This window comes from Pteronotus mesoamericanus, unplaced genomic scaffold (assembly GCF_021234165.1).
Source record: "Pteronotus mesoamericanus isolate MK-2021 breed Mesoamerican mustached bat unplaced genomic scaffold, CSHL_Meso_final scaffold_476, whole genome shotgun sequence".
Lineage (NCBI taxonomy): Eukaryota > Metazoa > Chordata > Mammalia > Chiroptera > Mormoopidae > Pteronotus > Pteronotus mesoamericanus.
The window spans coordinates 638449-652313 of record NW_026555318.1 but is presented as its reverse complement, the minus strand read 5'-3'; the positions used below and the strand labels follow the sequence as shown (position 1 = coordinate 652313).

At 52.8% G+C, this 13865-nt stretch overlaps 1 protein-coding gene across 3 annotated transcripts in view; it reads right to left on the bottom strand.

Moving 5' to 3' along the window:
- Window positions 1-6666, bottom strand: part of LOC129086955 (signal transducer and activator of transcription 5B) — a 58641-nt gene extending 51975 nt beyond the window's left edge. For 2 of the 3 annotated variants that reach the window (XM_054593701.1, XM_054593700.1), the window contains exon 1: window positions 4317-4483. The gene's annotated coding sequence lies outside the window, so the exon portion shown is untranslated. Of the gene's footprint in view, window positions 1-4316; window positions 4484-6648 lie in introns of those variants that run through there. The other variant, XM_054593704.1, reaches the window with a different exon arrangement.
- Between the last annotated feature and the right edge of the window lie 7199 nt (window positions 6667-13865).

The window sequence follows — 13865 nt, the reverse complement described above, 5'->3', positions numbered from 1 at the left end:
GCAGCCCTAAACTGTGAACATATTTGAATGCCAATTTAGTTAAGAGTTTATTTAGTTATTACACTTCTTAGAATAAAGTTAGTTGAAGGCCCAGAAGAGACCACTAGCTTCAATCACTGAAACAATATTATTACACACTCCTTTCAAGAATGTACTTCTCCTCGACTCATACTCCAACACTTACACAAACGGTAACCCAGCACATGAAAGTTACTCAGGAGGGTCAAGGAAGAGTTTTACGGCTCAGGGTGATTCCTCCAAAATTCTACCACCATACCCTAAATTTCTCTTTGTTCTAATACTTAACTCCTTCATAACATTCTGCATGGCTTTCAGGTGAAGCCAGAAGAACTGCTACTGTCCCTGCTTCATCCATGGGGTTCTATGTCATATAAAGCTTGGGCAACCCTTCTTTAAAGGCTCACATCCAAGGTCCCACGTAACATGTTTCAACTGTATCTTAGTGCTGTGCATTGTTTGGTTACTGGGAGGAAGCAGAGGGCAGCAGCCCCCTTTTTTGTTGTTAACTGCATTCTTCTTGTTAAGATTTCCTTTCCTGCAAGGCTGCTAAACCTTGAAGAGAATTGTGGAAAGACCGAGGAATGTCTTGTCTTCCCGACTAGGTATCCAGACTGGACTTAGTAGCTAACTGTCATGAAGCAGTGCAACAGGTGAGAGACAAACCACATGGCATCTGATGCTTGTCTTTGTTTAAAATTAAAATGTGACACTCTGAAGGTTCATGTGCGGACCTAATTTTGAAAATACAAACAGGAAGCACCCCCACCCCAATATTACCATTAAAAAAAAAAAGGAAACCAAACCTCAAAGATACCTTCCAAGGAAGTCATGGGTGTGACCAAAACTAACAAAAGTAATAAAACGTCATCTAAAACTCTGAAACCACTAAAAGTGAGGGTCTCATTCAATCAACTAAAAATCTAACACCTGTAAATGACTCCTTTCTTCGATTAGTGAAAATAGCTTATATAAAATCTTCTGATATAAAACCTTCTCCAGTCTGGCTTAGGTTTTTCAGTAGTAAAGAATCATCACTAATGTAAAAAAATCCAACATCAATAGTCTCCTTAAAATAAGGACATGCTAATTAAGAGTGAATACAATTTTCAAAACAAAACCAAACCTTTTTATCACTGTGATGCTCACAATTTAAAGGTACAAAAAAACTGTCAGATCAATGGAAACTAGATTGTTCAATTTGACTTTCTATTCCCACAAATAAGCATAAAACTTGTGTTTCCAACATTACAGGGGAAAAAATACTTCTGATTTTAGAACAGTTCTATTAACAAAGCTCAGATTTAAAGAAAAGTTTTTTCCTTGAAACACCACACAAAATTGGGGACAGTGATACTTTAGAGTTAACAGATTATTTTTATTAAGTTCCAAACTATTTGGATCCTTTATTATGTGGTAAAAGGACATTTTTCTGAAGAGCTCAGTAACCTAGAATTATCAGGTAACTTTTTAAAAGAATAACTTTCAAATGCTCAAAACAGATTAATAAAAATGGGAGGTCTTTGCTTCCTTCTGTAGGAATAATGCGGTAATCTGTACTCTCATAGAAAGGAAAAATGTGTCACGGGTAATTAGAAGGTACAGAAATCTGTGAGTACTTTACGAATACCTACGTGTTTGTAGTGCACTAGAATAGTTACCTTTTTTTTTATTCTACCTTCAACCTGCAATCAAATCTTGGGCATATAATTCCCCTACTTATAACATCCTCCTTTTATGAGACTACCCGTATTACCTACCTCTTTAAAAATAAGCCAAATGAACCGCCACAAAAACATTCATAAATATAAACCTAACATAAGGCACAAATAATTTTAATATAACTTGAAATAATTTTACTATAACTTTTAAAAAACTGACATAAGTCCCAAAAGAGCAATAACTGACATCTTTTACTAGTCTTGGTGTGCTTTTTTTGCATATATAATTAACATTTTCAAAAAGCCAATTGGGAACAAGAAAATGAAGATGAAATGAGAAGTTGGGGCACAATAGGAAGTGCTGACCAAAATATTTATGTTGTAACCCTCCAAACAATGATAGCAGTGTTTTCCTCTTCCACCGCACATATCCTGAAGTGCCCATTTAAGAAACACATCCACCTTAGATTTCTTAACATAATCCATATTTGCATCCTGTTGGCAAAAATGTGAACCCTGAAAAGGCAGGAACTAGTGAGAAGGTGGGATACACTCTTTAGCTGGATATACAGGGATACAGCGAAGATTTTATGTAGACTTTAGCACCAAGTTATGCAATAACCAAACTGCTGGTGATAGGAATCAACTCTTTTTTTTTTTTTTTTCTGATGTTTTTAAAGAAAGGTCTCTTCATTCTTTCCTTTATGTCTCAATCATGTGCTTGAAATGTTCATCTTGCAAAGGCTACAGAAAACAAGTCATCTACTAGGTAACACCTGACCAAAGGTGGGGCGCTCTTTTAATTAAACATGACAGACATTACAAATTGTCACACAGTAAAGTTTTCTGGGAATCAGCAGCCCCTTTCCCATTTACGCTCTCAATTCTAATGGCTGTGATCTTCCATGAGATGGAAATTGGTACCAACACAAGCAAAACATCAGAGCCTTAAAAATAAACCTTCAAATGGTGGAGGTTCATTTGCAATGATCAGGACCAATCCAATGTTCACAGTCTTACAAAATAAAATTTAAAAAATATGAAAGGCACACTAAATAAAATATATCCTCTCCTAAAAACTATAGCAAATGACTATAAACAATAGAAACATATGTTTAAGAACAGAGGAGCCTTGTGAAAAGAGGCAAAGCCCTATTATCTTAATTGAATGATAACAAAATTATTTGAGATAATATACTCAACAGCTGAAAGCTTATTATGGCCTAGGCGGCTATCCAACCACTTTGGAAACCTAAGATACGAGCAGATGATAAACACCATTTGAAGACTGAAAAAAAAAAAAAAAAAAAAGACGTAAGATCAGTTTATACTTTGGTGACATGCTAGCCTTTCAAAGGGCATTCCCCCAAAACATTTGAGAGTCAACTTATAAAACTGTACGTAGGCAAACACCTACTGCTTCACTGTGCTTTGGGAAGAGCACTTATCTGAGAATCCTCAGGCCGACATTTCAGTCCCTGAACTACCACACAGCTGTGTGTGCACTGTGCAAGCCACTCGCTCCACCCATCTGGGCCTCAGTTTCCTCATTTGTACCATCAAAGAATGTATGGAGCATCATCGCTGGGGTCCTCCCCAGACCTAACATTCTGTGACCCGCTTTTGGCACTGTTTATGTGATACAAAGCTATGACAGGACCACAGGGGACAGGAGGGAAAAAAACGTGGGCATGGCTCTTTGGGAAAGAGAGGACTGCTATCTCTTTTTGCCTTTAAAATTCTTGTGGTTTTCATTAATCTCATCTTCCTGAAAGCTGGTACTTGTTTTTCTTCGTTGCATTTTCCATCACTGCTGGCTGGCTGGCTACAAGTGTCTGCAATCGCTTCTTGCTGCACACAAGTTCTTTCCTCTTTGATCAGCCTTACCGTCTTGCCAGATTCCTTTAGCCTCAGACCAGCTTTTGTGACACACGACTCCCCTTCCTCCGACTCTCTGTATCTCCCCTGACGCTGGGAGCACTTTTTTACTCTCTATCGTGGGCTAGGAAAAAAGAGCACGCTGCATCCCACTGCCACGGCGCACGAGCCCAGGCCTGGCGGGTCCTGACGTGGGGTCCCGCACCCAGAGCCGCATCGAAATTTTCGCATTTGTTGCCTTGAGTCCTTATAAGGCACTGTTCCCTGAAGCTCTGCTAATAACTCCCACCCCACCGGGCACCCCCGGGCTCACGCCACCCCCGGGAGTCGCAGATACCTCTTTTGATAGAAGAAGGAAAAGCCAGAACGCGGCGGGGGCTATTCGGAACTGCACCAGGAAAGTGTGAGTGGCCGACGGCAGTCCTCTGGGCTCTCAGGGGTGTGCGCCGCGGTCCCGCACGCCCCCTCCCCAGACACGCGCGCCTGCACCGCCTAGGCTGTACACCTTCCGCCCGCCGCGGCCTCCACGCGACGCCCCTCGCGCTCCCAGGTCCCTCGCCCCCACCGCCCCCACCGCCCCCACCGCCCCCACCGCCCCTCACCCAGCGCGCAGCCACCGCGGCCGCCTCCCTGCCCGGGAGCGATGGCGGCGCGCGGCCCTGCCGGGCGTCTCGGCGGCCGGGGCGCGGGGCCCCGCCCGGAGGACTCCCCGGTCTCTCCCCCGGGCCCCGAGCCCAGGACCGGTCCCGCAGCTCCTACCTCGCTCGGCCCCTCGGGCGCCAGCGGCTGTCTCCCGCCCGCCTCTCGCTCGCTCCCTCTCTCGGCCGGGCCGCCGCACGGAGTCGCCTGCGCAGGATCCTCGCCCGGGTGACGGCTCCGGGCGCCGACTCTCCTAGCGCCGGGGCCCACGGGGGCGCGCGCGCCGCTCGCGCGCGGAGACCGGCCGCGCGCGCCGCCTGCCGCGCCGGCGCGCGCCGCTTCCTGGTTCCGCCTGGAGCGCGCTCGCGAGCCCCGCGGTCTCTCGCACCCCCTCCGCGGCCGCCCTGGAGGGATCGGGATCCCGCTCCGCGCACCCGGGGTGGCTGCACGCTCCAGGGGGCTGGCGCCGCGCGCAGCCCTTCGTAGCCGAGCTGGGGTGGCTTCCCCTCTCGGCTCCCCAGTCAGGTCCCACGGGGCACGAGCACATGCTGCTTTGCTTAGTGTCGACCACCACTAGCAGGGCTCTGGCCGGACTGTTGTGGTCACTGTGTCGCGGAGCTTGCCCCCCTCCGCCGCCCGCCCACCTCTCTTCCCCCTTGGCTGAGGCCCGCGTTCTGGGTCCTGTCCCTCCCAGGCCGAGGTCAGAAGTCCGCCGCTGTCCCATCAATAATTATCCCGGGTTTGCTCCCAGGAGGGCGTTTCAGCCAGGGCTCCTGCCGCTTACCACCCAGATGGCGGAAAGCCTGGACAGACACAGCACTTCACGTTCACTAAGGCCAACTGGATCAGTTCACTGTTCCGGAGTGAATCTATGGGGGCCAGGGGCTTCTGAGACCATTCTGTTCCCTGGGGAATTTGGCTAGCTCCCACCAGTCAGAGCTGCGGGAGGGGCTGACGGCTCTATCCAAAAAAGGAAGAATAAGCTGGGTCACTGCGATAGGATCCAGGGGAAAGCGGTCTCTGAGACCCTTTTCCATGTAATGGGGAGGGGGTGCGGTGTCTGAGAAGGCAGCCTGAGTCACCCACTCTCCTCTCCTCTGGGTACATCTCGGGAGCTGGCCAACGGTTTCCCTGGCAACCCTCCAAGGGCCAGCACCGAAGCAAGGCATGTGAGATCTCCAGAGCCCCAGCTGCAGGGGCAGAAGGAGGAGAAGAACCCCACACATGCACACAGAGGTCCCTTCTTTACCATCTGACAATCTTCTTGTCCAGGGATGACTCAGATCAGCAAGTCCCCAAGTTCTCCCATAATCCTCCTCTGGCAGCTCTTCCCAACAGCCTTCCCTTCACCTCCAGGATAACACCAGCCACAAAGATCCTTGTGTCGGTAGCTGATCACAAAGCCCTTCTCCCTGACCCAGGCTCCTGCTTCTATCCCACGCTCTGGGCCAACACCTGGCATAGTGCTTTGCACACACTAGGTTCAGGGAGCTTGGAGGCCAGAGCAGGACAGGCCTGAGCAGGAAGCTGGACAGAAGCTCCAGCCCTGAGCTCTCTGGCAACCTCTTTGACAGACACCGTCCACGATGTTTCCACACCAGGGCAACCACATTTCTCTTTCTTGTAAGCTTTCAAACCTGCGCAGACGCTCTTCCCTCTGCCTGGAATGTCCTCCTGCCCTCTTGATGTCTGCTCTTTGGTGACACTTGCTCCAGGCAGTAAGAACCTCGCCCTTCCTGTTCCCCACCACACCTTCATGCCTCTATTATGGCGCCTCTCATGTTGAAAGACAATTTGTTTACGTATTTCTCTACCCCCAACGGCAGACACAAGATCCCATTCCCCCTAAAACGCCTACCTCATGCCCAGGCCAGAGCAGACACCCAATAAATATTGGAGGAACAAACCCTGTGCTCTAGGAACAGAAATGGAAACCAGGAGGACTGTGTAGTAGCTACCAGCACAGGCTCTAAAACCAGGCACACTGTGAACTCCTTGAGCTGTGTCACCTTGAGCAAGTTTTCTGCCTCGATTTCCTTACTGTGATATCGTTATACTGATAGGACCTACCTCGTGTCATTCTGGGGAGGTAATGCATACAAAGTGCTTCCAGTGCTGTAATGCACCGTGGAGTGGTTAACTATTACAACGATTTTTAGCCACTGCTAAGATTTGCCCCCCTCTTCCTAGGACTGATTGGGGTGAGGACTCAGTCCAGTTGCCTCAGCTGCTGTGCCGCAGGGAGTTTGTCTGAATGCTCTGCAGGGTGGGGCTGGGAAGACTCTTTATTCTTCATCTCCTAGCACATATCTGACTGACCACGAGGTACCAGATAGAGCTGGCTGGCCGTGTGCACAGACAAGGACAGAATGTTCTGGGTCATTACCTCAGCAAAACAAGAATATTGTCAACCTGAGACAGGAAAGAAGGTCCAATACTTATCTCTGCCTACCTGCCATTTCAGATGAGGCGCCACTCTCTTCTCCTGGGTCTCAGGGGTATAATCCCCTAAACTGAGCGGACACCAGACTGAGACATGACACACAAGGAGTCCTAGAAAGAAAGAAATTGAACAGGAAGCTAGAATCCAGAAAGATCCTATAGCAAGCCCATAGAGAAAGGTCCCAGAGGCACCCTGTTCAGTGCAGCTCAATTGGTTGAGCGTTGTCCAGCAAAATAAAAGGTCACCAGTTCAATTCCTGGTCAAGGCGCATGCCTGGGTTGTAGGTTTTGCCCCTGGTTGGGGTGCATACGAGAGGCAACTGATGGATGTTTCTCTCCCTCTCTTTCTCTCTCCCTTCCCCTCTCTCTAAAAAAATAAATAAGTAAAATCTTTTTTGGAAAATATAAATAAATAAATATTTTTCTTTAAAAGAAAGGCCCCAGAGGACTACCTGCAGATGAAGAGATGTCCACAGGACAGAGTTGATGTCACCTCCTACCTAGCCCACGCCAGCCTGACCCAGAAGAGAAAGAGGCTCGAGGGACAGAGAGCCTGCAGGTCTGGTGGGCAGCCTTGTCCGTGACTCTGGCTTACTCTCCGCCAGGGCTCGACTCCAGCCTCCCTCCCTTGCTCCCGGGAACAATCACGTGCTGCCACAGAGAACAACGGGTCCCCCTCTTCACATGCCCCCCCAGCGCCACCCCGCTACAGGGAGGTCACGAAGTCATTTTCTGGAAATGTAATTGAAACCGCAACCACAATCCTCTCTAACCAGAGACCCACACTCATCTAGCTTCTCCCTCCAGACCTCTCTGGACCCCAGGAATCAGGTTGGCCCTGGGGGACCACTGGCCACGGCAGCCAAGGAAGGACACGTAGGAGCTTCCCTTCTTCCGTAACGGGTCTGATTCTTCCCTATTAAATTGGTACAGGCCCCTGGAGCCACGAGGAGGAGGCACTGGATACTCACCAGACAGGAAGGCAGAGACCCCTGGTCCCCAGGGCCTCAGACTAGAGGTTTGTCACCACCAGTGGTTCAGAAGGTGCTCCTTTGGCACCAGGGTTTATTCCTGGCGGAGGATGAGTGGGGAAAAGAGCTAAATTTTACAGTTAGACCTGGTTCCAGATCCCAGCTCTGCCAACTTGCCAGGCGTATGGCCTTAGTCAAAGCACTTCACGCCTCGGAGGGCCTCAGTTTCCCTCAGGGTAAGTTGCAGGCGCTAAAGTCTGGGGCGTGTCTGTGAATGCACGGAATCTTTCTGGGAGTACGCACAGGACCCTAGTAGCTGTGGTTGCCCCTGCAGAGGGGGCCCGGGGGACAGGCCAGGAGAGAGAAACGAGCTGTTCTACCATATGTCCTTTTGAATGTTTTAAATTTTGTACCATATACTGTGCTGCTTATTAAAACATTAGGAAAATGAACATTTTTTTAAAGGAAAAAGTAGAGAGAGTGATTATGAAAGTAACCAAGCATCATGCGTGGTTTGCAAAAGGTACTTGATATACGAACACTTTTTTCTCTTTTTAACCTCAGCCCAGCCCCAGGCAGTTTGCCGGGCCAGGAGGGGGCGGGCCTGGGGCTGGAGTAGGGGGACGGCATTCAAGGGGTGGATGTACACGTTCTTGTAGGACTCGCCACCTGGAAATTCTCACACGCTGCTCTCCCACTGATCCCTGTCTGCCTTACCTGCCTGGGCTCCCCTCCAGCCAGAGCCAAAAAAGTGGCTCCCTGGAAAGCCCCAGCCCCCGCCCCTCCACTCCCCACCTCCGGGGACAGGGTCACTGTGCCCTCTTCTCCCAGAGTCCTCAGGCAATGCTGCGTTATCCAGAGCAGGCGGGGCTGACACAGACGGGGCAGCTGAGTATCACCGCGGCCACTGTCTTGCAGGCGTGTCTGGTGGTTTGAGAACTCAAAAATCAGCCCAGTGCCAGGCAAAGACGAGGCTGCTGTTGCTGTTGCCATGAGCAGAAAAGCAGGTCAGTAGGACTAGAGCAGGTAGAGGCCACGGCGGCAGAGGAAAGAACCTTCTGGGTGCTGTGGGTCAGGAGGTATGAGAGGGAAACAGAGGTCTGCAAAGTGCAAGGGACTCTCTGAACCGTCAGAGTTTGAGGTAGCCCTGTGCTGTTCTAGAGATCTCCATTAACCTAACAAACGTCTATGCAGCCACTAATTTGAACCAAACATTGGGACACACCTCTTTAGGCTACTGGTTAGGGCCACACAAAGAGGCCTGCAATACAGGTAGAACTGAGAGGCTACAGGAATGCGGAAAAGAAAATGCCCAGCTCTACCGGCCAAGGTCTCTGAGCGCCTACTATGCGCTAGCCGCTTGAGTGAGTCTTCACAGCAATCCTGGGACTGGATTGGTCTTGCCCTCCTCCTTTTATAGAGGGGCTAGCCCAGCTCAGGAGGCAGATTTATGTGCCCAGGGTCACAAAGCAGTGCCGGGATTTGCACCAGGTCCTTGGGACTGCAGAGCCTCTGCATTCTTTCCCTATGCCACACTGACCCTGTGAAAGATAAGGAGGATGTCACCAGGTGGCTAAAGGAGGAACGGCATTCCAGGTAGGTGGAATGGAGGGGGCAAAGGCCTGGAGTTGAGAGAAGCCAGTGCCCTGGGGGGACTGCCTGGCGGACGCCCGGAGGCCCGCGAAGGCCCGTGCCTGTGGGGGAGGCTTGTGGGGGGAGCGGTGGCCGCAGCACTCGAAGACTAGGCCAGCAGCCAGTGAGGAGGGGACTGGGCATTGGCCTATTCTTCATTTTGGTTTCATATTCTCCACTTGCTCCTGGGGCTGAGGAGCCTATTTTTGAGGTTTGGAGTTGGGGAGAGGGTAGGGAAGATGTGGGTGGGTTTGTGCAGTAAGAAACCAGGGAACAATGAGAAACAGAGACCGGAAGAAGGGAATGCCCACCCTCCCACGTCATGACAAAGGAAAGTGGCAGGGCGGTGGGGGGTGGCAGGGAAGGAGATGCTCAGCCCTCTCCCACACAACCCCCAGAGGGCTTGAGGTTGGACACTGGGCTGGCGGAGCCACAAAAGCTTTCCTGTTAGGCTGGAAGGAGGAGAAACCAGCTCAGTGGGCCGAGGGGCCCGGTAGTCATTGTGGAGGCGGTGGGAGCAAGACCAGGCCCAGGCCTCCTCAGGACGGCAGGCGCCGCGGGCTCCGTGCTCGGTCCAGACGCCGCGCCCCCCCCACCCCCGCCCCCGCCTCGCCCCTTCCTCTCCCGGTCCTGCCTGCCTCGCTCCCCGGGCAGGTGGTAGGGCCACTGGGCAAAGGAAGGCAGGGTTTCCCCTCCCACCCACCTGGCAGTGCCACACTCCTCCTCTCACTCTATTCCCAGAAACAGAGGACAGTTGCTGCGCCTCAGGCAGGATGGCCTTGTGTTCTCTTGGTGACTTCATTGTAAATTGACTTCCCTGAAGAGTGGTAGAGGAATGGGGACAGAGGCGGGAAGAGGGAACAGGCTTCCCGCAGGACCCCACAGCTCTGTCCCCTGTGCCAAATCCGCACAAAATTCCTCACCCTGTGCACACACACACCTGCCCTTGGTCCTGCCCTGTCTTAACGAACAAGAACGGGGGCAGCGTTTCTACGGCCAGGCCCCAGGGTGAGGAGGCTCAGAGGGAGGCAGGGGCACTGGCCTTGGCGATGCGGTAGACGCTGAGGATGGGACTGCGGGCCCTTCCAGTCGCCTTGGGGGCGGGAGCTGGCATGGAGGTGGACAAGGCCCGCGGAGGCGAGGTTGGGGGCGGAGGCGAAACAGGACGTTTAAGAGCCCAAGGGCTTCAGCTCTCCTGTCTCTGCTGGACACAGAGATCCTGCCTGGAATGCCTCCAGCTTTCCTGGGAAGGCTCTTCCCCTCACCTCCCCTCCCCTCTGGCTCCCGCACAACAGGAACTCTCCTTAAGAAGGGACTTGCAGCAGAGGAAACAAAGGCATCTCTGTGCCATGTCCCGCTGCCCTCCCCAGGGCTGGTGAGGTCAAGGTGACCTCCACCTGTTCTTCCCAGGGTTGTGGCATCAGCAGAGCCTCACTTGCTGGTCTTCAAGGACAGGGCAGAAATGAGACTTGGGCAAATTCTTCCCTTGCTCCCTAAACACAAACCAATGCACAGGTCACACTTGCCTCATTCCACAGAGCAGGGCCCTGGACTGACTGGGAGATTGAAGCGCCCCCATGAAGCAACACAGAGCCATCACGGGCTAGCCCAGTCAAAGGAGGCATCTGCATTCTGCGGATGTGTGCTGGGGTCGTGGGAAGTCAAGAACCGTTGGACTGAGACCCCTTCCCACGGGGCCAGGCAGTGTGGATCCTGGAGCCACCTGTGCACTTGCCAGCCAGACAAACGTGGACAAGTTTCTTTGCCGAACCAATTCCGGGGGATGATTCTGGTCCTGCCTACCTTCAAGGTTATTACAAGGATGCGTTGAGTTGGAGAATGCAAACGTGTTCGTGCACAGATGCGCCATGGTCCCACTCAGGGTCTGTGCCTGCTGTGCTACCTACAGGTTAGGTCGGGAATCATTATTACTCCCAATAAAATATGGTCAGTCTTCTCTGAGGGAATGTATTCCCATAAGACTTTTAAACTTTACTGTATTTGATATTATTTTTATCCGTAAGATTTTTTTTAATCCTTCCTCATTCCCCATGTAATGCTGTGACTTGGAATTGGGATGAAGGGCAATTACAGGGGGCCATCCTGGGACCCCCAGCCTCGGCCCAGATCCCAGGTAGTTTCTGGCCTCCCTGAACCCCATCCCCTGAGCCTCAGTTTTTCTCCTCTATAGTCTGGGCCCCTAAAACCAGCAGCGTGCTTTGTAGCGAGAAATAGCAGAGATCTAAACCAGGGGACTGAAGCAAAAAGAAACACCAGATTGGCCATTTCTGGGTAGTTGTGTTATCCGGAGCTGTGACCACAGTCACCTCTGCCCCCAACCCAACTCTGACACCCTTCCCTCTTCCACTCCCTTGGGTGGCCTTTGCCCATCCTGGGAAAGCTCCAAAGCTCCTCCCTTTCCCACTGCATCTCTGAGGGAGGACAGAAGCCCCAAGAAATGGAGAGAAGCCCAGAAAGAATCAAACAGAGAACAAGACAGAGACCTAGAGAGAGAGAGTCCAAAGGAGAAGAAGAAAGGATCAAAAAGCAAGAGGAGGAAATGTGCAATGAAGAACACCGTGATTCACAACTTCACCGCCTGAGGGGCCACATAGGGACAGCCAGAGCTTGGCCAGGGAAACAGCTGGACACAGAGTGGGGAGGGGGGCACCGGGGGCTCCGAAGGTCCTGGGCCACATCCGTTTAGCTCCACCCCTCCAGCTTTGTTCACTGGCCCCTCTGTGCTAGCTTTTCAGACCCGGGACTACCCACCCCTAACCCAGCTCAGTCCAACCCGTCCAGACACTCTGCGGGCGGGGCTGCCAGTGAGGGCAGCAGGCCCCCCGAAGGCCCTGGGGAGGGGGCCGGAGAGGGGGCTGCCTGGAAGTCAGCACACAGGGCTCCCACCTGGAGTTGGCACCCTCATATCACCCTCTCCAGGGGCCCAGGTGCGGGTGTATGGCAAGGACGGTCTCCTGCCCTGCAGACGCGACTCAGGGGACGTGGAAATCCAAGGAATCTGCTCCCACCCTCTGACTTACCCACCTGCTCAAAACGAGAGGCTGGAGGGCACAGGTACCACGCTGGGTCACCCTCCATGCAGCCATGGCTCTGGACCTGCCCCTGACGGACTATGTGACACTGGCCAAGTCACTTCCCCTCTCCAGCCTCTGTTTAGCCATTTGTAAAGTCATCTTTATAGTTGTCTCCGGCTCTGACACTTGACCCTCATTGCAGATGGTTCCCCGCCCCCCCCCCCTTCTGGGCGTCAGAACCTCCCCTGCCAAACCCACCGCACAGAGTGCGCACGGAGACGGGGAGAGGCGCTGCGCTTCCTCCTCCCCAGGGCTCCCCTGGGGAACATCTAAAGGGCAAGGTTTCCTCGGTCCTTCACGCACCCCCTTACAGTTCTCCATTCCTTTCCTTGTGATCCCGTCCACCAAGACCGTGACCACACGTGGGAGTGTGTAGGGGACCCAGCCATTCCAGTTTCTGGAGCTTTCAACTTCAGTTTTTCTCTGAAGTGAAAAGAATGAAAGTGAGGAGCTGGTGCGGGGCAGGAAAGTAGGGAAGTGGAGGGGGAAGGGAATGGAGGGGAAAGGGCAGGTCTACAAAGGCATTAGGGAGAGATGGTGGGAGAGAGTGACCCCCCCAGGACACAGTCTTGGCCCAGCTGGGCCCGTCCTTTGGTGCTGCCAATCCTGGCTGCCAGGCAGAAGGAGGCCCAGAGGAGAGGGAAGCTGGGGAAAGGGGGTGGAAGGCTTCCAGCCCAGCCTTGCCCAACTCTTCAGGCCCCCAAGGGGGCTCTCAGGGAGGGGCTGTGACCCAGGCCAGGCTCAGGGAGGGTGTTTCCCGGCTCTGGCAAGGCCTATAGGCTGTCGTGAGCTAGTGAGGACTGAAGACAGCCCTCTCTGGACCCTTCTGAAGGTAGGACCAGCCTCCGATTTGACTGGGTTGGGGTAACGGGAGGAGAAGAATCATTTATGGATCATAGTTTGCCAACTAGACCGTGTACCCCCTGCATCACACTGGGCAAGCCCCTGTCCCTCTCTGGACTTCCATTGCTTATCTGCAGAATCTGGGGGCGGGGGGGTTGGTTCTGAACACATGACTGCCAAGGTTCTTTCCTGTTTCAGCTGCAGAAGATGAGAGCAAGGTGGTGAGAGTAGTGGAAGGGGGTGGGGGGCCCCCATGTGAGCTGGCTTCGCTGGAATCCCCAGTCTTTCCCCCTCCTAGGGCTTTGCCTCTGAAGTCACAAAAGCTGTGTCCCCAACCCACAGAAACACACGCACACTCATTTACTTTCTTAGTAGAGAGACTCGAAAGATGACAAATGCCGGAGTTGGACAGCATCTCCAGCTAGTCCAACCTTCCTTCCTCCCTTTTCACAGATGAGAAAACTGAGGCCCGGGTCTGGGATTTCCAGAGCCCGGGATTTCCCGGTCCTCCCACCCCATTTACGCGCCACTCCTGAGCCTCTTGCTCGCCACGGTCCGGGGCCGCGGGAGGAACAGGCTGGGACTCCCGGGGGACCCCGCCGTCGGGGCAGCCCCCACGCCCGGCGCCGCCCAGCCTCACCGCGCGGGGCCCCGGCCGAGGCCGCCGCTGCGCACTCGCCGGGGAG